The sequence below is a fragment of the Styela clava genome, chromosome 7, assembly GCF_964204865.1.
Source record: "Styela clava chromosome 7, kaStyClav1.hap1.2, whole genome shotgun sequence".
Lineage (NCBI taxonomy): Eukaryota > Metazoa > Chordata > Ascidiacea > Stolidobranchia > Styelidae > Styela > Styela clava.
In genome coordinates this window covers 1341685-1363673 of record NC_135256.1, presented here as the reverse complement: position 1 = coordinate 1363673, position 21989 = coordinate 1341685, and the positions used below count along the sequence as shown (strand labels likewise).

Here is a 21989-nt window from a genome sequence, read left to right as displayed (position 1 = left end):
ACGGCTTCCTCGTTAGTATAGTGGTGAGTATCCCCGACTGTCACGCGGGAGACCGGGGTTCGATTCCCCGTCGGGGAGAGCTCTTTTTCAAATGGATGATAGATACTCTCTCACATGATTATGCCACTTTTTCGCAAAAGATATGTTAGCATGATTGTAAAAATTAAATCGTTTCGAATAATTAGCTTTTATTATGTATTTGGAAGCGATTAAGTTCAATTCAATTTCAGGACAGTCTTTGGTAATAATATTTGAATTGCTTTGTTTAGTACTTTTCGCTCGAGGATTTGGATGTGATCGGCGTACTTTCAATTTTGTTAATATTTTTATATCAAACGCTTTCCGACGGCTTCCTCGTTAGTATAGTGATAAGTATCCCAGCCTGTCACGCGGGAGACCGGGGTTCGATTCCCCGACGGGGAGAACTCTTTTTCAAATGAATGATAGATACTCTCTCACATAATTATGCCACTTTTTCGCAAACAATATGTTAGCATGATTGTAAAAATTGATTTGTTTCGATTAATTAGCTTTTATTATGTATTTGGAAGCGATTAAGTTCAATTCAATTTCAGGCCAGTCTCTGGTAATAATATTTGAATTGCTTTGTTTAGTACTTTTCGCTCGAGGATTTGGATGTGACCGGCGTTCTTTCAATTTTCTTAATACTTTTATATCAAACGCTTTGCGACGGCTTCCTCGTTAGTATAGTGGTGAGTATCACCGCCTGTCACGCGGGAGACCGGGATTCGATTCCCCGTCGGGGAGAACTCTTTTTCAAATGGATGATAGATACTCTCTCACATGATTATGCCACTTTTTCGCAAAAGATATGTTAGCATGATTGTAAAAATTAAATCGTTTCGATTAATTTGCTTTCATTATGTATTTGGAAGCGATTTAGTTTGATTCAATTTCAGGCCAGTCTCTGGTAATAATATTTGTATTGCTTTGTTTAGTACTTTTCGTTCAAGGATTTGGATGTGAACGGCGTACTTTCAATTTTCATAATATTTTTATATCAAACGCTTTCCGACGGCTTCCTCGTTAGTATAGTGGTGAGTATCCCCGCCTGTCACGCGGGAGACCGTGGTTCGATTCCCCGACGGGGAGAACTCTTTTTCAAATGGATGATAGATAACTCTCTCACATAATTATGCCACTTTTTCGCAAACAATATGGTAGCATGATTGTAAAAATTAAATCGTTTCGAATAATTAGCTTTTATTATGTATTTGGAAGCGATTAAGTTCAATTCAATTTCAGACCAGTCTCTCGTAATAATATTTGAATTGCTTTGGTTAGTACTTTTCGCTCGAGGATTTGGATGTGGCCGGCGTTCTTTCAATTTTCTTAATATTTTTATATCAAACGCTTTCCGACGGCTTCCTCGTTAGTATAGTGGTGAGTATCCCCGCCTGTCACGCGGGAGACCGGGGTTCGATTCCCCGACGGGGAGAACTGTTTTTCAAATGGATGATAGATAACTCTCTCACATAATTATGCCACTTTTTTGCAAACAATATGGTAGCATGATTGTAAAAATTAAATCGTTTCGAATAATTAGCTTTTATTATGTGTTTGGAAGCGATTTAGTTCAATTTAATTTCAGGCCAGTCTAAGGTAATAATATTTGTATTGCTTTGTTTAGTACTTTTTGCTCGAGAATTTGGATGTGATCGGCGTTCTTTCTATTTTGTTAATATTTTTATATCAAAGTCTTTCCGACGGCTTCCTCGTTAGTATTGTGGCGTGTATCCCCGCCTGTCACGCGGGAGACCGGGGTTCGATTCCCCGACGGGGAGAACTGTTTTCCCAAAGCAGTTAATAGATAACTCTTTCATATAATTTTGCCACTTTTTCGCAAACAATATGTTAGCATGATTGTAAAAATTGATTTGTTTCGATTAATTAGCTTCCATTATGTATTTGGAAGCGATTTAGTTTGATTCAATTTCAGGCCAGTCTCTGATAATAATATTTGTATTGCTTTGTTTAGTACTTTTCGCTCGAGGATTTGGATGTGACCGGCGTACTTTCAATTTTCTTAATATTTTTATAACAAACGCTTTCCGACGGCTTCCTCGTTAGTATAGTGGTGAGTATCCCCGCCTGTCACGCGGGAGACCGGGGTTCGATTCCCCGACGGGGAGAACTCTTTTTCAAATGGATGATAGATACTCTCTCACATAATTATGCCACTTTTTCGCAAAAGATATGTTAGCATGATTGTAAAAATTGAATCGTTTCGAATAATTAACTTTTATTATGTATTTGGAAGCGATTAAGTTCAATTCAATTTCAGGCCAGTCTCTGGTAATAATATTTGAATTGCTTTGTTTAGTACTTTTCGCTCGAGGATTTGGATGTGACCGGCGTTCTTTCAATTTTCCTAATATTTTTATATCAAACGCTTTCCGACGACTTCCTCGTTAGTATAGTGGTGAGTATCCTCGCCTGTCACGCGGGAGACCGGTGTTTGATTCCCCGACGGGGAGAACTGTTTTTCAAATGGATGATAGATAGATAACTCTCTCACATAATTATGCCACTTTTTCGCAAAATATATGTTAGCATGATTGTAAAAATTGAATCGTTTCGAATAATTAGCTTTTATTATGTATTTGGAAGCGATTAACTTCCGAAATCGAACGATAACGGGTGCATTCAACGTGGTATGGTTGTAGGCGATAAAGTAGTAGTCTATTCGGTTATTTGTATTTCGCAGTTGTTGGAAAACAGAGCAAAATCGAATGAAACGGCGACGAAAAGCCTACGACACTCGGTATTCCCAGCCGGTCACCCATGCAAGTACTAACCGAGCCCGACATTGCTTAAGTTCAATTCACCAGTCTCTGGTAATAATATTTGAATTGCTTTGCTTAGTACTTTTCGCAGGTGTTTTTGGATGTGACCGGCGTTCTTTCAATTTTCTTAATATTTTTATATCAAACGCTTTCCGACGGCTTCCTCGTTAGTATAGTGGTGAGTATCCCCGACTGTCACGCGGGAGACCGGGGTTCGATTCCCCGTCGGGGAGAGCTCTTTTTCAAATGGATGATAGATACTCTCTCACATGATTATGCCACTTTTTCGCAAAAGATATGTTAGCATGATTGTAAAAATTAAATCGTTTCGAATAATTAGCTTTTATTATGTATTTGGAAGCGATTAAGTTCAATTCAATTTCAGGACAGTCTCTGGTAATAATATTTGAATTGCTTTGTTTAGTACTTTTCGCTCGAGGATTTGGATGTGACCGGCGTTCTTTCAATTTTCTTAATACTTTTATATCAAACGCTTTGCGACGGCTTCCTCGTTAGTATAGTGGTGAGTATCCCCGCCTGTCACGCGGGAGACCGGGGTTCGATTCCCCGACGGGGAGAACTGTTTTCCCAAAGCAGTTAATAGATAACTCTTTCATATAATTTTGCCACTTTTTCGCAAACAATATGTTAGCATGATTGTAAAAATTGATTTGTTTCGATTAATTAGCTTCCATTATGTATTTGGAAGCGATTTAGTTTGATTCAATTTCAGGCCAGTCTCTGATAATAATATTTGTATTGCTTTGTTTAGTACTTTTCGCTCGAGGATTTGGATGTGACCGGCGTACTTTCAATTTTCTTAATATTTTTATAACAAACGCTTTCCGACGGCTTCCTCGTTAGTATAGTGGTGAGTATCCCCGCCTGTCACGCGGGAGACCGGGGTTCGATTTCCCGACGGGGAGGACTCTTTTTCAAATGGATGATAGATACTCTCTCACATAATTATGCCACTTTTTTGCAAACAATATGGTAGCATGATTGTAAAAATTAAATCGTTTCGAATAATTAGCTTTTATTATGTGTTTGGAAGCGATTTAGTTCAATTCAATTTCAGGCCAGTCTAAGGTAATAATATTTGTATTGCTTTGTTCAGTACTTTTTGCTCGAGAATTTGGATGTGATCGGCGTTCTTTCTATTTTGTTAATATTTTTATATCAAAGTCTTTCCGACGGCTTCCTCGTTAGTATTGTGGCGTGTATCCCCGCCTGTCACGCGGGAGACCGGGGTTCGATTCCCCGACGGGGAGAACTGTTTTCCCAAAGCAGTTAATAGATAACTCTTTCATATAATTTTGCCACTTTTTCGCAAACAATATGTTAGCATGATTGTAAAAATTGATTTGTTTCGATTAATTAGCTTTCATTATGTACTTGGAAGCGATTTAGTTTGATTCAATTTCAGGCCAGTCTCTGATAATAATATTTGTATTGCTTTGTTTAGTACTTTTCGCTCGAGGATTTGGATGTGACCGGCGTACTTTCAATTTTCTTAATATTTTTATATCAAACGCTTTCCGACGGCTTCCTCGTTAGTATAGTGGTGAGTATCCCCGCCTGTCACGCGGGAGACCGGGGTTGGATTCCCCGACGGGGAGAACTCTTTTTCAAATGGATGATAGATAACTCTCTCACATAATTATGCCACTTTTTCGCAAAAGATATGTTAGCATGATTGTAAAAATTGAATCGTTTCGAATAATTAGCTTTTATTATGTATTTGGAAGCGATTAAGTTCAATTCAATTTCAGGCCAGTCTCTGGTAATAATATTTGAATTGCTTTGTTTAGTACTTTTCGCTCGAGGATTTGGATGTGACCGGCGTTCTTTCAATTTTCCTAATATTTTTATATCAAACGCTTTCCGACGACTTCCTCGTTAGTATAGTGGTGAGTATCCCCGCCTGTCACGCGGGAGACCGGTGTTTGATTCCCCGACGGGGAGAACTGTTTTTCAAATGGATGATAGATAACTCTCTCACATAATTATGCCACTTTTTCGCAAAAGATATGTTAGCATGATTGTAAAAATTGAATCGTTTCGAATAATTTGCTTTTATTATGTATTTGGAAGCGATTAAGTTCAATTCAATTTCAGGCCAGTCTCTGGTAATAATATTTGAATTGCTTTGTTTAGTACTTTTCGCTCGAGGATTTGGATGTGACCGGCGTTCTTTCAATTTTCCTAATACTTTTATATCAAACGCTTTGCGACTGCTTCCTCGTTAATATAGTGGTGAGTATCCCCGCCTGTCACGCGGGAGACCGGGGTTCGATTCCCCGACGGGGAGAACTGTTTTCCCAAAGCAGTTAATAGATAACTCTTTCATATAATTTTGCCACTTTTTCGCAAACAATATGTTAGCATGATTGTAAAAATTGATTTGTTTCGATTAATTAGCTTCCATTATGTCTTTGGAAGCGATTTAGTTTGATTCAATTTCAGGCCAGTCTCTGATAATAATATTTGTATTGCTTTGTTTAGTACTTTTCGCTCGAGGATTTGGATGTGACCGGCGTACTTTCAACTTTCTTAATATTTTTATAACAAACGCTTTCCGACGGCTTCCTCGTTAGTATAGTGGTGAGTATCCCCGCCTGTCACGCGGGAGACCGGGGTTCGATTCCCCGACGGGGAGAACTCTTTTTCAAATGGAGGATAGATACTCTCTCACATAATTATGCCACTTTTTCGCAAAAGATATGTTAGCATGATTGTAAAAATTGAATCGTTTCGAATAATTAGCTTTTATTATGTATTTGGAAGCGATTAAGTTCAATTCAATTTCAGGCCAGTCTCTGGTAATAATATTTGAATTGCTTTGTTTAGTACTTTTCGCTCGAGGATTTGGATGTGACCGGCGTTCTTTCAATTTTCCTAATATTTTTATATCAAACGCTTTCCGACGACTTCCTCGTTAGTATAGTGGTGAGTATCCCCGCCTGTCACGCGGGAGACCGGTGTTTGATTCCCCGACGGGGAGAACTGTTTTTCAAATGGATGATAGATAACTCTCTCACATAATTATGCCACTTTTTCGCAAAAGATATGTTAGCATGATTGTAAAAATTGAATCGTTTCGAATAATTAGCTTTTATTATGTATTTGGAAGCGATTAAGTTCAATTCACCAGTCTCTGGTAATAATATTTGAATTGCTTTGCTTAGTACTTTTCGCAGGTGTTTTTGGATATGACCGGCGTTCTTTCAATTTTCTTAATATTTTTATATCAAACGCTTTCCGACGGCTTCCTCGTTAGTATAGTGGTGAGTATCCCCGACTGTCACGCGGGAGACCGGGGTTCGATTCCCCGTCGGGGAGAGCTCTTTTTCAAATGGATGATAGATACTCTCTCACATGATTATGCCACTTTTTCGCAAAAGATATGTTAGCATGATTGTAAAAATTAAATCGTTTCGAATATTTAGCTTTTATTATGTATTTGGAAGCGATTAAGTTCAATTCAATTTCAGGACAGTCTCTGGTAATAATGTTTGAATTGCTTTGTTTAATACTTTTCGCTCGAGGATTTGGATGTGATCGGCGTACTTTCAATTTTGTTAATATTTTTATATCAAACGCTTTCCGACGACTTCCTCGTTAGTATAGTGATAAGTATCCCAGCCTGTCACGCGGGAGACCGGGGTTCGATTCCCCGACGGGGAGAACTGTTTTCCCAAAGCAGTTAATAGATAAATCTTTCATATAATTTTGCCACTTTTTCGCAAACAATATGTTAGCATGATTGTAAAAATTGATTTGTTTCGATTAATTAGCTTTCATTATGTACTTGGAAGCGATTTAGTTTGATTCAATTTCAGGCCAGTCTCTGATAATAATATTTGTATTGCTTTGTTTAGTACTTTTCGCTCGAGGATTTGGATGTGACCGGCGTACTTTCAATTTTCTTAATATTTTTATATCAAACGCTTTCCGACGGCTTCCTCGTTAGTATAGTGGTGAGTATCCCCGCCTGTCACGCGGGATACCGGGGTTCGATTCCCCGACGGGGAGAACTGTTTTTCAAATGAATGATAGATAGATATCTCACATAATTATGCCACTTTTTCGCAAAAGATATGGTAGCATGATTGTAAAAATTGAATCGTTTCGAATAATTTGCTTTTATTATGTATTTGGAAGCGATTAAGTTCAATTCAATTTCAGGCCAGTCTCTGGTAATAATATTTGAATTGCTTTGTTTAGTACTTTTCGCTCGAGGATTTGGATGTGACCGGCGTTCTTTCAATTTTCCTAATACTTTTATATCAAACGCTTTGCGACGGCTTCCTCGTTAGTATAGTGGTGAGTATCCCCGCCTGTCACGCGGGAGACCGGGGTTCGATTCCCCGACGGGGAGAACTGTTTTCCCAAAGCAGTTAATAGATAACTCTTTCATATAATTTTGCCACTTTTTCGCAAACAATATGTTAGCATGATTGTAAAAATTGATTTGTTTCGATTAATTAGCTTCCATTATGTATTTGGAAGCGATTTAGTTTGATTCAATTTCAGGCCAGTCTCTGATAATAATATTTGTATTGCTTTGTTTAGTACTTTTCGCTCGAGGATTTGGATGTGACCGGCGTACTTTCAATTTTCTTAATATTTTTATAACAAACGCTTTCCGACGGCTTCCTCGTTAGTATAGTGGTGAGTATCCCCGCCTGTCACGCGGGAGACCGGGGTTCGATTCCCCGACGGGGAGAACTCTTTTTCAAATGGAGGATAGATACTCTCTCACATAATTATGCCACTTTTTCGCAAAAGATATGTTAGCATGATTGTAAAAATTGAATCGTTTCGAATAATTAGCTTTTATTATGTATTTGGAAGCGATTAAGTTCAATTCAATTTCAGGCCAGTCTCTGGTAATAATATTTGAATTGCTTTGTTTAGTACTTTTCGCTCGAGGATTTGGATGTGACCGGCGTTCTTTCAATTTTCCTAATATTTTTATATCAAACGCTTTCCGACGACTTCCTCGTTAGTATAGTGGTGAGTATCCCCGCCTGTCACGCGGGAGACCGGTGTTTGATTCCCCGACGGGGAGAACTGTTTTTCAAATGGATGATAGATAACTCTCTCACATAATTATGCCACTTTTTCGCAAAAGATATGTTAGCATGATTGTAAAAATTGAATCGTTTCGAATAATTAGCTTTTATTATGTATTTGGAAGCGATTAAGTTCAATTCACCAGTCTTTGGTAATAATATTTGAATTGCTTTGCTTAGTACTTTTCGCAGGTGTTTTTGGATATGACCGGCGTTCTTTCAATTTTCTTAATATTTTTATATCAAACGCTTTCCGACGGCTTCCTCGTTAGTATAGTGGTGAGTATCCCCGACTGTCACGCGGGAGACCGGGGTTCGATTCCCCGTCGGGGAGAGCTCTTTTTCAAATGGATGATAGATACTCTCTCACATGATTATGCCACTTTTTCGCAAAAGATATGTTAGCATGATTGTAAAAATTAAATCGTTTCGAATATTTAGCTTTTATTATGTATTTGGAAGCGATTAAGTTCAATTCAATTTCAGGACAGTCTCTGGTAATAATATTTGAATTGCTTTGTTTAGTACTTTTCGCTCGAGGATTTGGATGTGATCGGCGTACTTTCAATTTTGTTAATATTTTTATATCAAACGCTTTCCGACGACTTCCTCGTTAGTATAGTGATAAGTATCCCAGCCTGTCACGCGGGAGACCGGGGTTCGATTCCCCGACGGGGAGAACTCTTTTTCAAATGATTGATAGATACTCTCTCACATAATTATGCCACTTTTTCGCAAACAATATGTTAGCATGATTGTAAAAATTGATTTGTTTCGATTAATTAGCTTTTATTATGTATTTGGAAGCGATTAAGTTCAATTCAATTTCAGGCCAGTCTCTGGTAATAATATTTGAATTGCTTTGTTTAGTACTTTTCGCTCGAGGATTTGGATGTGACCGGCGTTCTTTCAATTTTCTTAATACTTTTATATCAAACGCTTTGCGACGGCTTCCTCGTTAGTATAGTGGTGAGTATCGCCGCCTGTCACGCGGGAGACCGGGGTTCGATTCCCCGACGGGGAGAACTGTTTTCCCAAAGCAGTTAATAGATAACTCTTTCATATAATTTTGCCACTTTTTCGCAAACAATATGTTAGCATGATTGTAAAAATTGATTTGTTTCGATTAATTAGCTTCCATTATGTATTTGGAAGCGATTTAGTTTGATTCAATTTCAGGCCAGTCTCTGATAATAATATTTGTATTGCTTTGTTTAGTACTTTTCGCTCGAGGATTTGGATGTGACCGGCGTACTTTCAATTTTCTTAATATTTTTATAACAAACGCTTTCCGACGGCTTCCTCGTTAGTATAGTGGTGAGTATCCCCGCCTGTCACGCGGGAGACCGGGATTCGATTCCCCGACGGGGAGAACTCTTTTTCAAATGGATGATAGATACTCTCTCACATGATTATGCCACTTTTTCGCAAAAGATATGTTAGCATTATTGTAAAAATTGAATCGTTTCGAATAATTAGCTTTTATTATCTATTTGGAAGCGATTAAGTTCAATTCAATTTCAGGCCAGTCTCTGGTAATAATATTTGAATTGCTTTGTTTAGTACTTTTCGCTCGAGGATTTGGATGTGACCGGCGTTCTTTCAATTTTCCCAATATTTTTATATCAAACGCTTTCCGACGACTTCCTCGTTAGTATAGTGGTGAGTATCCCCGCCTGTCACGCGGGAGACCGGTGTTTGATTCCCCGACGGGGAGAACTGTTTTTCAAATGGATGATAGATAACTCTCTCACATAATTATGCCACTTTTTCGCAAAAGATATGTTAGCATGATTGTAAAAATTGAATCGTTTCGAATAATTAGCTTTTATTATGTATTTGGAAGCGATTAAGTTCAATTCACCAGTCTCTGGTAATAATATTTGAATTGCTTTGCTTAGTACTTTTCGCAGGTGTTTTTGGATATGATCGGCGTTCTTTCAATTTTCTTAATATTTTTATATCAAACGCTTTCCGACGGCTTCCTCGTTAGTATAGTGGTGAGTATCCCCGACTGTCACGCGGGAGACCGGGGTTCGATTCCCCGTCGGGGAGAGCTCTTTTTCAAATGGATGATAGATACTCTCTCACATGATTATGCCACTTTTTCGCAAAAGATATGTTAGCATGATTGTAAAAATTAAATCGTTTCGAATATTTAGCTTTTATTATGTATTTAGAAGCGATTAAGTTCAATTCAATTTCAGGACAGTCTCTGGTAATAATATTTGAATTGCTTTGTTTAGTACTTTTCGCTCGAGGATTTGGATGTGATCGGCGTACTTTCAATTTTGTTAATATTTTTATATCAAACGCTTTCCGACGACTTCCTCGTTAGTATAGTGATAAGTATCCCAGCCTGTCACGCGGGAGACCGGGGTTCGATTCCCCGACGGGGAGAACTGTTTTCCCAAAGCAGTTAATAGATAACTCTTTCATATAATTTTGCCACTTTTTCGCAAACAATATGTTAGCATGATTGTAAAAATTGATTTGTTTCGATTAATTAGCTTTCATTATGTACTTGGAAGCGATTTAGTTTGATTCAATTTCAGGCCAGTCTCTGATAATAATATTTGTATTGCTTTGTTTAGTACTTTTCGCTCGAGGATTTGGATGTGACCGGCGTACTTTCAATTTTCTTAATATTTTTATATCAAACGCTTTCCGACGGCTTCCTCGTTAGTATAGTGGTGAGTATCCCCGCCTGTCACGCGGGAGACCGGGGTTCGATTCCCCGACGGGGAGAACTCTTTTCCAAATGGATGATAGATACTCACTCACATATTTATGCCACTTTTTCGCAAAAGATATGTTAGCATGATTGTAAAAATTGAATCGTTTCGAATAATTAGCTTTTATTATGTATTTGGAAGCGATTAAGTTCAATTCAATTTCAGGCCAGTCTCTGGTAATAATATTTGAATTGCTTTGTTTAGTACTTTTCGCAGGAGTTTTTGGATGTGACCGGAGTTCTTTCAATTTTCTTAATATTTTTATATCAAACGCTTTCCGACGGCTTCCTCGTTAGTATAGTGGTGAGTGTCCCCGCCTGTCACGCGGGATACCGGGGTTCGATTCCCCGACGGGGAGAACTGTTTTTCAAATGAATGATAGATAGATATCTCACATAATTATTCCACTTTTTCGCAAAAGATATGGTAGCATGATTGTAAAAATTGAATCGTTTCGAATAATTTGCTTTTATTATGTATTTGGAAGCGATTAAGTTCAATTCAATTTCAGGCCAGTCTCTGGTAATAATATTTGAATTGCTTTGTTTAGTACTTTTCGCTCGAGGATTTGGATGTGACCGGCGTTCTTTCAATTTTCCTAATACTTTTATATCAAACGCTTTGCGACGGCTTCCTCGTTAGTATAGTGGTGAGTATCCCCGCCTGTCACGCGGGAGACCGGGGTTCGATTCCCCGACGGGGAGAACTGTTTTCCCAAAGCAGTTAATAGATAACTCTTTCATATAATTTTGCCACTTTTTCACAAACAATATGTTAGAATGATTGTAAAAATTGAATCGTTTCGAATAATTTGCTTTTATTATGTATTTGGAAGCGATTAAGTTCAATTCAATTTCAGGCCAGTCTCTGGTAATAATATTTGAATTGCTTTGTTTAGTACTTTTCGCTCGAGGATTTGGATGTGATCGGCGTTCTTTCAATTTTCTTAATATTTTTATATCAAACGCTTTCCGACGGCTTCCTCGTTAGTATAGTGGTGAGTATCCCCGACTGTCACGCGGGAGACCGGGGTTCGATTCCCCGTCGGGGAGAACTCTTTTTCAAATGGATGATAGATACTCTCTCACATGATTATGCCACTTTTTCGCAAAAGATATGTTAGCATGATTGTAAAAATTAAATCGTTTCGAATAATTAGCTTTTATTATGTATTTGGAAGCGATTAAGTTCAATTCAATTTCAGGCCAGTCTCTGGTAATAATATTTGAATTGCTTTGTTTAGTACTTTTCGCTCGAGGATTTGGATGTGATCGGCGTACTTTCAATTTTGTTAATATTTTTATATCAAACGCTTTCCGACGACTTCCTCGTTAGTATAGTGATGAGTATCCCAGCCTGTCACGCGGGAGACCGGGGTTCGATTCCCGACGGGGAGAACTCTTTTTCAAATGAATGATAGATACTCTCTCACATAATTATGCCATTTTTTCGCAAACAATATGTTAGCATGATTGTAAAAATTGATTTGTTTCGATTAATTAGCTTTCATTATGTATTTGGAAGCGATTTAGTTTGATTCAATTTCAGGCCAGTCTCTGATAATGATATTTGTATTGCTTTGTTTAGTACTTTTCGCTCGAGGATTTGGATGTGACCGGCGTACTTTCAATTTTCTTAATATTTTTATATCAAACGCTTTCCGACGGCTTCCTCGTTAGTATAGTGGTGAGTATCCCCGCCTGTCACGCGGGAGACCGGGGTTTGATTCCTCGACGGGGAGAACTCTTTTCCAAATGGATGATAGATACTCTCTCACATAATTATGCCACTTTTTCGCAAAAGATATGTTAGCATGATTGTAAAAATTAAATCGTTTCGAATAATTAGCTTTTATTATGTATTTGGAAGCGATTAAGTTCAATTCAATTTCGGGCCAGTCTCTGGTAATAATATTTGAATTGCTTTGTTTAGTACTTTTCGCAGGAGTTTTTGGATGTGACCGGCGTTCTTTCAATTTTCTTAATATTTTTATATCAAACGCTTTCCGACGGCTTCCTCGTTAGCATAGTGGTGAGTATCCCCGCCTGTCACGCGGGAGACCGGGGTTCGATTCCCCGACGGGGGGGAACTGTTTTTCAAATGGATGATAGATAGATATCTCACATAATTATTCCACTTTTTCGCAAAAGATATGGTAGCATGATTGTAAAAATTGAATCGTTTCGAATAATTTGCTTTTATTATGTATTTGGAAGCGATTAAGTTCAATTCAATTTCAGGCCAGTCTCTGGTAATAATATTTGAATTGCTTTGTTTAGTACTTTTCGCTCGAGGATTTGGATGTGACCGGCGTTCTTTCAAATTTCTTAATATTTTTATATCAAACGCTTTGCGACGGCTTCCTCGTTAGTATAGTGGTGAGTATCGCCGCCTGTCACGCGGGAGACCGGGGTTCGATTCCCCGACGGGGAGAAGTCTTTTTCAAATGGATGATAGAGATACTCTCTCACATAATATGCCACTTTTTCGCAAACAATATGGTAGCATGATTGTAAAAATTAAATCGTTTGGAATAATTAGCTTTTATTATGTATTTGGAAGCGATTTAGCTCAATTCAATTTCAGGCCAAGCTCTGGTAATAATATTTGTATTGCTTTGTTTAGTACTTTTCGCTCGAGGATTTGGATGTGACCGGCGTTCTTTCAATTTTCCTAATACTTTTATATCAAACGCTTTGCGACGGCTTCCTCGTTAGTATAGTGGTGAGTATCCCCGCCTGTCACGCGGGAGACCGGGGTTCGATCCCCCGACGGGGAGAACTGTTTTCCCAAAGCAGTTAATAGATAACTCTTTCATATAATTTTGCCACTTTTTCGCAAACACTATGTTAGCATGATTGTAAAAATTGATTTGTTTCGATTAATTAGCTTCCATTATGTATTTGGAAGCGATTTAGTTTGATTCAATTTCAGGCCAGTCTCTGATAATAATATTTGTATTGCTTTGTTTAGTACTTTTCGCTCGAGGATTTGGATGTGACCGGCGTACTTTCAATTTTCTTAATATTTCTATATCAAACGCTTTCCGACGGCTTCCTCGTTAGTATAGTGGTGAGTATCCCCGCCTGTCACGCGGGAGACCGGGGTTCGATTCCCCGACGGGGAGAACTCTTTTTCAAATGGATGATAGATACTCTCTCACATAATTATGCCACTTTTTCGCAAAAGATATGTTAGCATGATTGTAAAAATTGAATCGTTTCGAATAATTAGCTTTTATTATGTATTTGGAAGCGATTAAGTTCAATTCAATTTCAGGCCAGTCTCTGGAAATAATATTTGAATTGCTTTGTTTAGTACTTTTCGCTCGAGGATTTGGATGTGACCGGCGTTCTTTCAATTTTCCTAATATTTTTATATCAAACGCTTTCCGACGACTTCTTCGTTAGTATAGTGGTGGGTATCCCCGCCTGTCACGCGGGAGACCGGTGTTTGATTCCCCGACGGGGAGAACTGTTTTTCAAATGGATGATAGATTTACTCTCACATAATTATGCCACTTTTTCGCAAAAGATATGTTAGCATGATTGTAAAAATTGAATCGTTTCGAATAATTAGCTTTTATTATGTATTTGGAAGCGATTAAATTCAATTCACCAGTCTCTGGTAATAATATTTGAATTGCTTTACTTAGTACTTTTCGCAGGAGTTTTTGGATGTTACCGGCGTTCTTTCAATTTTCTTAATATTTTTATATCGAACGCTTTCCGTCGGCTTCCTCGTTAGTATAGTGGTGAGTATCCCTGCCTGTCACGCGTGAGACCGGGGTTCGATTCCCCGACGGGAAGAACTCTTTTTCAAATGGATGATAGATAGATACTCTCTCACATAATTATGCCACTTTTTCGCAAAAGATATGTTAGCATGATTGTAAAAATTAAATCGTTTCGAATAATTAGCTTTTATTATGTATTTGGAAGCGATTTAGTTCAATTCAATTTCAGGCCAGTCTCTGGTAATAATATTTGTATTGCTTTGTTTAGTACTTTTCGCTCGATAATTTGGATGTGATCGGCGTTCTTTCTATTTTGGTAATATTTTTATATCAAAGTCTTTCCGACGGCTTCCTCGTTAGTAATGTGGCGTGTATCCCCGCCTGTCACGCGGGAGACCGGGGTTCGATTCCCCGACGGGGAGAACTGTTTTCCCAAAGCAGTTAATAGATAACTCTTTCATATAATTTTGCCACTTTTTCGCAAACAATATGTTAGCATGATTGTAAAAATTGATTTGTTTCGATTAATTAGCTTCCATTATGTATTTGGAAGCGATTTAGTTTGATTCAATTTCGGCCAGTCTCTGATAATAATATTTGTATTGCTTTGTTTAGTACTTTTCGCTCGAGGATTTGGATGTGACCGGCGTACTTTCAATTTTCTTAATATTTTTATATCAAACCCTTTCCGACGGCTTCCTCGTTGGTATAGTGGTGAGTATCCCCGCCTGTCACGCGGGAGTCCGGGGTTCGATTCCCCGACGGAGAGAACTCTTTTTCAAATGGATGATAGATACTCTCTCTCATAATTATGCCACTTTTTCGCAAAAGATATGTTAGCATGATTGTAAAAATTGAATCGTTTCGAATAATTAGCTTTTATTATGTATTTGGAAGCGATTAAGTTCAATTCAATATCAGGCCAGTCTCCGGTAATATTATTTGAATTGCTTTGTTTAGTACTTTTCGCTCGAGGATTTGGATGTGACCGGCGTTCTTTCAATTTTCCTAATATTTTTATATCAAACGCTTTCCGACGACTTCCTCGTTAGTATAGTGGTGAGTATCCCCGCCTGTCACGCGGGAGACCGGTGTTTGATTCCCCTACGGGAAGAACCTATTTTTCAAATGAATGATAGATAACTCTCTCACATAATTATGCCACTTTTTCGCAAAAGATATGTTAGCATGATTGTAAAAATTGAATCGTTTCGAATAATTAGCTTTTATTATGTATTTGGAAGCGATTTAGTTTGATTCAATTTCAGGCCAGTCTCTGATAATGATATTTGTATTGCTTTGTTTAGTACTTTTCGCTCGAGGATTTGGATGTAACCGGCGTACTTTCAATTTTCTTAATATTTTTATATCAAACGCTTTCCGACGGCTTCCTCGTTAGTATAGTGGTGAGTATCCCAGCCTGTCACGCGGGAGACCGGGGTTCGATTCCCCGACGGGGAGAACTCTTTTCCAAATGGATGATAGATACTCTCTCACATGATTATGCCACTTTTTCGCAAAAGATATGTTAGCATGATTGTAAAAATTAAATCGTTTCGAATAATTAGCTTTTATTATGTATTTGGAAGCGATTAAGTTCAATTCAATTTCGGGCCAGTCTCTGGTAATAATATTTGAATTGCTTTGTTTAGTACTTTTCGCAGGAGTTTTTGGATGTGACCGGCGTTCTTTCAATTTTCTTAATATTTTTATATCAAACGCTTTCCGACGGCTTCCTCGTTAGTATAGTGGTGAGTATCCCAGCCTGTCACGCGGGAGACCGGGGTTCGATTCCCCGACGGGGAGAACTGTTTTTCAAATGGATGATAGATAGATATCTCACATAATTATTCCACTTTTTCGCAAAAGATATGGTAGCATGATTGTAAAAATTGAATCGTTTCGAATAATTTGCTTTTATTATGTATTTGGAAGCGATTAAGTTCAATTCAATTTCAGGCCAGTCTCTGGTAATAATATTTGAATTGCTTTGTTTAGTACTTTTCGCTCGAGGATTTGGATGTGACCGGCGTTCTTTCAATTTTCTTAATATTTTTATATCAAACGCTTTGCGACGGCTTCCTCGTTAGTATAGTGGTGAGTATCCCCGCCTGTCACGCGGGAGACCGGGGTTCGATTCCCCGACGGGAAGAAGTCTTTTTCAAATGGATGATAGATGATACTCTCTCACATAATTATGCCACTTTTTCGCAAACAATATGGTAGCATGATTGTAAAAATTAAATCGTTTCGAATAATTAGCTTTTATTATGTATTTGGAAGCGATTTAGTTCAATTCAATTTCAGGCAAGTCTCTGGTAATAATATTTGTATTGCTTTGTTTAGTACTTTTCGCTCGAGAATTTGGATGTGATCGGCGTTCTTTCTATTTTGTTAATATTTTTATATCAGAGTCTTTCCGACGGCTTCCTCGTTAGTAATGTGGCGTGTATCCCCGCCTGTCACGCGGGAGACCGGGGTTCGATTCCCCGACGCGGAGAACTGTTTTCTCAAAGCAGTTAATAAATAACTCTTTCATATAATTTTGCCACTTTTTCGCAAACAATATGTTAGCATGATTGTAAAAATTGATTTGTTTCGATTAATTAGCTTCCATTATGTATTTGGAAGCGATTTAGTTTGATTCAATTTCGGCCAGTCTCTGATAATAATATTTGTATTGCTTTGTTTAGTACTTTTCGCTCGAGGATTTGGATGTGACCGGCGTACTTTCAATTTTCTTAATATTTTTATATCAAACGCTTTGCGACGGCTTCCTCGTTAGTATAGTGGTGAGTATCCCCGCCTGTCACGCGGGAGACCGGGGTTCGATTCCCCGACGGGAAGAAGTCTTTTTCAAATGGATGATAGATGATACTCTCTCACATAATTATGCCACTTTTTCGCAAACAATATGGTAGCATGATTGTAAAAATTAAATCGTTTCGAATAATTAGCTTTTATTATGTATTTGGAAGCGATTTAGTTCAATTCAATTTCAGGCAAGTCTCTGGTAATAATATTTGTATTGCTTTGTTTAGTACTTTTCGCTCGAGAATTTGGATGTGATCGGCGTTCTTTCTATTTTGTTAATATTTTTATATCAGAGTCTTTCCGACGGCTTCCTCGTTAGTAATGTGGCGTGTATCCCCGCCTGTCACGCGGGAGACCGGGGTTCGATTCCCCGACGGGGAGAACTTTTTTTCAAATGGATGATAGATACTCTCTCACATAATTATGCCACTTTTTCGCAAAAGATATGTTAGCATTATTGTAAAAATTAAATCGTTTCGAATAATTGGCTTTTAATATGTATTTGGAAGCGATTAAGTTCAATTCAATTTCAGGCCAGTCTCTGGTAATAATATTTGTATTGCTTTGTTTAGTACTTTTCGTTCAAGGATTTGGATGTGACCGGCGTACTTTCAATTTTCTTAATATTTTTATATCAAACCCTTTCCGACGGCTTCCTCGTTAGTATAGTGGTGAGTATCCCCGCCTGTCACGCGAGCGACCGGGGTTCGATTCCCCGACGGGGAGAACTTTTTTTCAAATGGATGATAGATACTCTCTCACATAATTATGCCACTTTTTCGCAAAAGATATGTTAGCATTATTGTAAAAATTAAATCGTTTCGAATAATTGGCTTTTAATATGTATTTGGAAGCGATTAAGTTCAATTCAATTTCAGGCCAGTCTCTGGTAATAATATTTGAATTGCTTTATTTAGTACTTTTCGCTCGAGGATTTGGATGTGATCGGCGTACTTTCAATATTTTTAATATTTTTATATCAAACGCTTTCCGACGGCTTCCTCGTTAGTATAGTGGTGAGTATCCCCGCCTGTCACGCGGGAGACCGGGGTTCGATTCCCCGACGGGGAGAACTCTTTTTCAAATGAATGATAGATATAATTTCATATAATTATTCCACTTTTTCGCAAACAATATGTTAGCGTGATTTTAAAAATTGATTCGTTTCGATTAATTCGCTTTCATTATGTATTTGGAAGCGATTTAGTTCAATTCAATTTCAGGCCAGTCTCTGGTAATAATATTTGTATTGCTTTGTTTAGTACTTTTCGTTCAAGGATTTGGATGTGAACGGCGTACTTTCAATTTTCTTAATATTTTTATATCAAACGCTTTCCGACGGCTTCCTCGTTAGTATAGTGGTGAGTATCCCCGCCTCACATAATTATGCCATTTTTTCCCAAACAATATGTTAGCATGATTGTAAAAATTGATTATTTTCGATTAATTAGCTTTCATTATGTATTTGGAAGCGATTTAGTTTGATTCAATTTCAGGCCAGTCTCTGGTAATAATATTTGTATTGCTTTGTTTAGTACTTTTCGTTCGAGGATTTAGATGTGTCGGCGTACTTTCAATTTTCTTAATATTTTTATATCAAACGCTTCCCGACGGCTTCCTCATTTGTATAGTCGTGAGTATCCCCGCCTGTCACGCGGGAGACCGGGGTTCGATTCCCCGACGGGGAGAACTGTTTTCCAAAAGCAGTTAATGAAGATAACTCGTTCATATAATTTTGCCACTTTTTTGCAAACAATATTTTAGCATGGTTGTAAAAATTGAATCGTTTCGATTAAATAGCTATGGTTATGTATTTGGAAGCGATTTAGTTTAATTCAATTTCAGGCCAGTCTCTGGTAATAATATTTGTATTAATTTGTTTAGTACTTTTGACTCGAGGGTTTGGATGTGACCGGCGTACTTTCAAATTTCTTACTGTTTTTATATCAAACGCTTTCCGATGGCTTCCTCGTTAGTATAGTCTTGAGTATCCCCGCCTGTCACGCGGGAGACCGGGGTTCAATTCATCGACGGGGAGAAAAAATGGATGATAGATAACTCGTTCATATAAATATGCCACTTTTTCGCAAACAATATGTTAGCGTGATTTTAAAAATTGATTCGTTTCGATTAATTCGCTTTCATTATGTATTTGGAAGCTATTTAGTTCAATTCAATTTCAGGCCAGTCTCTGATAATAATATTTGTATTGCTTTGTTTAGTACTTTTCGCTCGAGGATTTGGATGTGACCGGCGTACTTTCAATTTTCTTAATATTTTTATATCAAACGCTTTCCGACGGCTTCCTCGTTAGTATAGTGGTGAGTATCCCCGCCTATCCCCATTATGTATTCGGAAGCGATTTAGTTTGATTCAATTTCAGGCCAGTTTTATATATTGCAATGTTACTGTGGAATCATCATAATTCATCCCTATTCTTGTTATACTCTATATATGTTGATGTGCGCAAACTTATAGAATTTTTGAACTGCTTTATTTATCGCCCGTTTTCTTACCTCCAATCTAACTCAGATTTCCGTGGTCATACAGTCACACACAAGTGCCTATCTTTGAGTTAACGCTTAATAAACAACTATCTCTTAATACCACAAGGGTTAACTCGTATTATTGTTATTTATTAAAATATTATTATCAATTATTGGTATTTATTAAGTGCAGCTTTATTTAACTAATTTAGCATGATACCTTACCGGTACTATAGTGGTTCTCATCATCCTATTTGTATACTTCTAGTGCTTTTTGTTGTCTCGTGCGCTTTTGTACTGGATCTATCCTATGATTAATAGCTTAGCATTTACCAGAAAAATGCTTACCTTTTACTGCTTTTTTGCCCATTTTTGTCACATTTTCATGTTTACATCTGCCTCCACCTTCGGTAGAGACCTACGATTTTATATTTAAAAATCACTCAAATTATGAGTGCTACTGAATTCACTTATACTTTCCGGCGGTCTCTACCCTCCTATGTCGTACTTCGGTACGGCGTCAAAATATAACACTATTTGCGCATCGATTGGAATAACTAACTCGACTTTATTTTTCTGTTTGTTATTCAATAACCAACTGCTGTTACCATGGCTACCTCGACCAGTGGTGTCGGGAGTCGCATTCTCATATTAACTAGAGTGACACCGTGATATCGGTCACTTAAATGTGTAAAAAGGCCGTATTCGACTTTATTATTTTATTTATTATTCACGACTTTTGCTAGTATCCTGTTTTACTTTTTTCTCACTATGATTTAATTTTTGGACTCACTCCCCCAGGGTGACGCTGCTCGATAACCTCTTCTGTTTTATCGCGCCTCCCTTCACCTCCGCGCCTCCCGACGGGGAGAACTCTTTCCAAATGGATGATAGATACTCTCTCACATAATTATGCCACTTTTTCGCAAAAGATATGTTAGCATGATTGTAAAAATTGAATCGTTTCGAATAATTAGCTTTTATTATGTATTTGGAAGCGATTAAATTCAACTCAATTTCAGGCCAGTCTCTGGTAATATTAATTGAATTGCTTTGTTTAGTACTTTTCGCAGGAGTTTTTGGATGTGACCGGCGTTCTTTCAATTTTCCTAATATTTTTATATCAAACGCTTTCCGACGGCTTCCTCGTTAGTATAGTGGTGAGTATCCCCGCCTGACACGCGGGAGACCGGGGTTCGATTCCCCGACGGGGAGAACTCTTTTTCAAATGGATGATAGATACTCTCTCACATAATTATGCCACTTTTTCGCAAAAGATATGTTAGCATGATTGTAAAAATTAAATCGTTTCGAATAATTAGATTTTAATATGTATTTGGAAGCGATTAGGTTCAATTCAATTTTAGGCCAGTCTCTGGTAATAATATTTGAATTGCTTTGTTTAGTACATTTCGCTCGAGGATTTGGATGTGATCGGCGTACTTTCAATTTTGTTAATATTTTTATATCAAACGCTTTCCGACGACTTCCTCGTTAGTATAGTGGTGAGTATCCCCGCCTGTCACGCGGGAGACCGGGGTTCGATTCCCCGACGGGGAGATCTCTTTTTCAAATGAATGATAGATACTCTCTCACATAATTATGCCACTTTTTCGCAAACAATATGTTAGCATGTTGTAAAAATTGATTTGTTTCGATTAATTAGCTTTCATTATGTATTTGGAAGCGATTTAGTTTGATTCAATTTAAGGCCAGTCTCTGATAATAATATTTGTATTGCTTTGTTTAGTACTTTTCGCTCGAGGATTTGGATGTGACCGGCGTACTTTCAATTTTGGTAATATTTTTATATCAAACGCTTCCCGATGGCTTCCTCGTTAGTATAGTCGTGGCATATGTTAGCATGATTGTAAAAATTGAATCGTTTCGAATAATTAGCTTTTATTATGTATTTGGAAGCGATTTAGTTCAATTCAATTTCAGGCCAGTCTCTGGTAATAATATTTGTATTGCTTTGTTTAGTACTTTTCGCTCGAGAATTTGGATGTGATCGGCGTTCTTATTATTTTTTTAATATTTTTATATCAAAGTCTTTCCGACGGCTTCCTCGTTAGTATTGTGGCGTGTATCCCCGCCTGTCACGCGGGAGACCGGGGTTCGATTCCCCGACGGGGAGAACTGTTTTCCCAAAGCAGTTAATAGATAACTCTTTCATATAATTTTGCCACTTTTTCGCAAACAATATGTTAGCTAGATTGTAAAAATTGATTTGTTTCGATTAATTAGCTTTTAATATGTATTTGGAAGCGATTTGGATGTGACCGGCGTACTTTCAATTTTCCTAATATTTTTATATCAAACGCTTTCCGACG

General features: G+C 37.8%; 16 non-coding genes across 16 annotated transcripts; all 16 read left to right on the top strand.

Moving 5' to 3' along the window:
* Nucleotides 1–1387: 1387 nt before the first annotated feature.
* Trnad-guc (transfer RNA aspartic acid (anticodon GUC)) lies at nt 1388–1459 on the top strand. The gene has a single exon. It is a non-coding gene; the product is annotated as a tRNA-Asp (tRNA).
* A 622-nt stretch (nt 1460–2081) lies between these two features.
* Nucleotides 2082–2153, top strand: Trnad-guc (transfer RNA aspartic acid (anticodon GUC)). Its single transcript has one exon. It is a non-coding gene; the product is annotated as a tRNA-Asp (tRNA).
* Nucleotides 2154–3313: 1160 nt separating this feature from the next.
* Trnad-guc (transfer RNA aspartic acid (anticodon GUC)) lies at nt 3314–3385 on the top strand. The gene has a single exon. It is a non-coding gene; the product is annotated as a tRNA-Asp (tRNA).
* A 1661-nt stretch (nt 3386–5046) lies between these two features.
* Nucleotides 5047–5118, top strand: Trnad-guc (transfer RNA aspartic acid (anticodon GUC)). Its single transcript has one exon. It is a non-coding gene; the product is annotated as a tRNA-Asp (tRNA).
* Nucleotides 5119–5394: 276 nt separating this feature from the next.
* On the top strand, nt 5395–5466 carry Trnad-guc (transfer RNA aspartic acid (anticodon GUC)). The gene has a single exon. It is a non-coding gene; the product is annotated as a tRNA-Asp (tRNA).
* Nucleotides 5467–7116: 1650 nt separating this feature from the next.
* Nucleotides 7117–7188, top strand: Trnad-guc (transfer RNA aspartic acid (anticodon GUC)). Its single transcript has one exon. It is a non-coding gene; the product is annotated as a tRNA-Asp (tRNA).
* A 276-nt stretch (nt 7189–7464) lies between these two features.
* On the top strand, nt 7465–7536 carry Trnad-guc (transfer RNA aspartic acid (anticodon GUC)). Its single transcript has one exon. It is a non-coding gene; the product is annotated as a tRNA-Asp (tRNA).
* Nucleotides 7537–10561: 3025 nt separating this feature from the next.
* On the top strand, nt 10562–10633 carry Trnad-guc (transfer RNA aspartic acid (anticodon GUC)). The gene has a single exon. It is a non-coding gene; the product is annotated as a tRNA-Asp (tRNA).
* A 619-nt stretch (nt 10634–11252) lies between these two features.
* Nucleotides 11253–11324, top strand: Trnad-guc (transfer RNA aspartic acid (anticodon GUC)). The gene has a single exon. It is a non-coding gene; the product is annotated as a tRNA-Asp (tRNA).
* A 2003-nt stretch (nt 11325–13327) lies between these two features.
* Nucleotides 13328–13399, top strand: Trnad-guc (transfer RNA aspartic acid (anticodon GUC)). The gene has a single exon. It is a non-coding gene; the product is annotated as a tRNA-Asp (tRNA).
* Nucleotides 13400–13675: 276 nt separating this feature from the next.
* On the top strand, nt 13676–13747 carry Trnad-guc (transfer RNA aspartic acid (anticodon GUC)). The gene has a single exon. It is a non-coding gene; the product is annotated as a tRNA-Asp (tRNA).
* A 2689-nt stretch (nt 13748–16436) lies between these two features.
* On the top strand, nt 16437–16508 carry Trnad-guc (transfer RNA aspartic acid (anticodon GUC)). Its single transcript has one exon. It is a non-coding gene; the product is annotated as a tRNA-Asp (tRNA).
* A 623-nt stretch (nt 16509–17131) lies between these two features.
* Nucleotides 17132–17203, top strand: Trnad-guc (transfer RNA aspartic acid (anticodon GUC)). The gene has a single exon. It is a non-coding gene; the product is annotated as a tRNA-Asp (tRNA).
* A 966-nt stretch (nt 17204–18169) lies between these two features.
* On the top strand, nt 18170–18241 carry Trnad-guc (transfer RNA aspartic acid (anticodon GUC)). The gene has a single exon. It is a non-coding gene; the product is annotated as a tRNA-Asp (tRNA).
* Nucleotides 18242–20799: 2558 nt separating this feature from the next.
* On the top strand, nt 20800–20871 carry Trnav-gac (transfer RNA valine (anticodon GAC)). The gene has a single exon. It is a non-coding gene; the product is annotated as a tRNA-Val (tRNA).
* Nucleotides 20872–21144: 273 nt separating this feature from the next.
* On the top strand, nt 21145–21216 carry Trnad-guc (transfer RNA aspartic acid (anticodon GUC)). The gene has a single exon. It is a non-coding gene; the product is annotated as a tRNA-Asp (tRNA).
* The last annotated feature ends 773 nt before the right edge of the window (nt 21217–21989 follow it).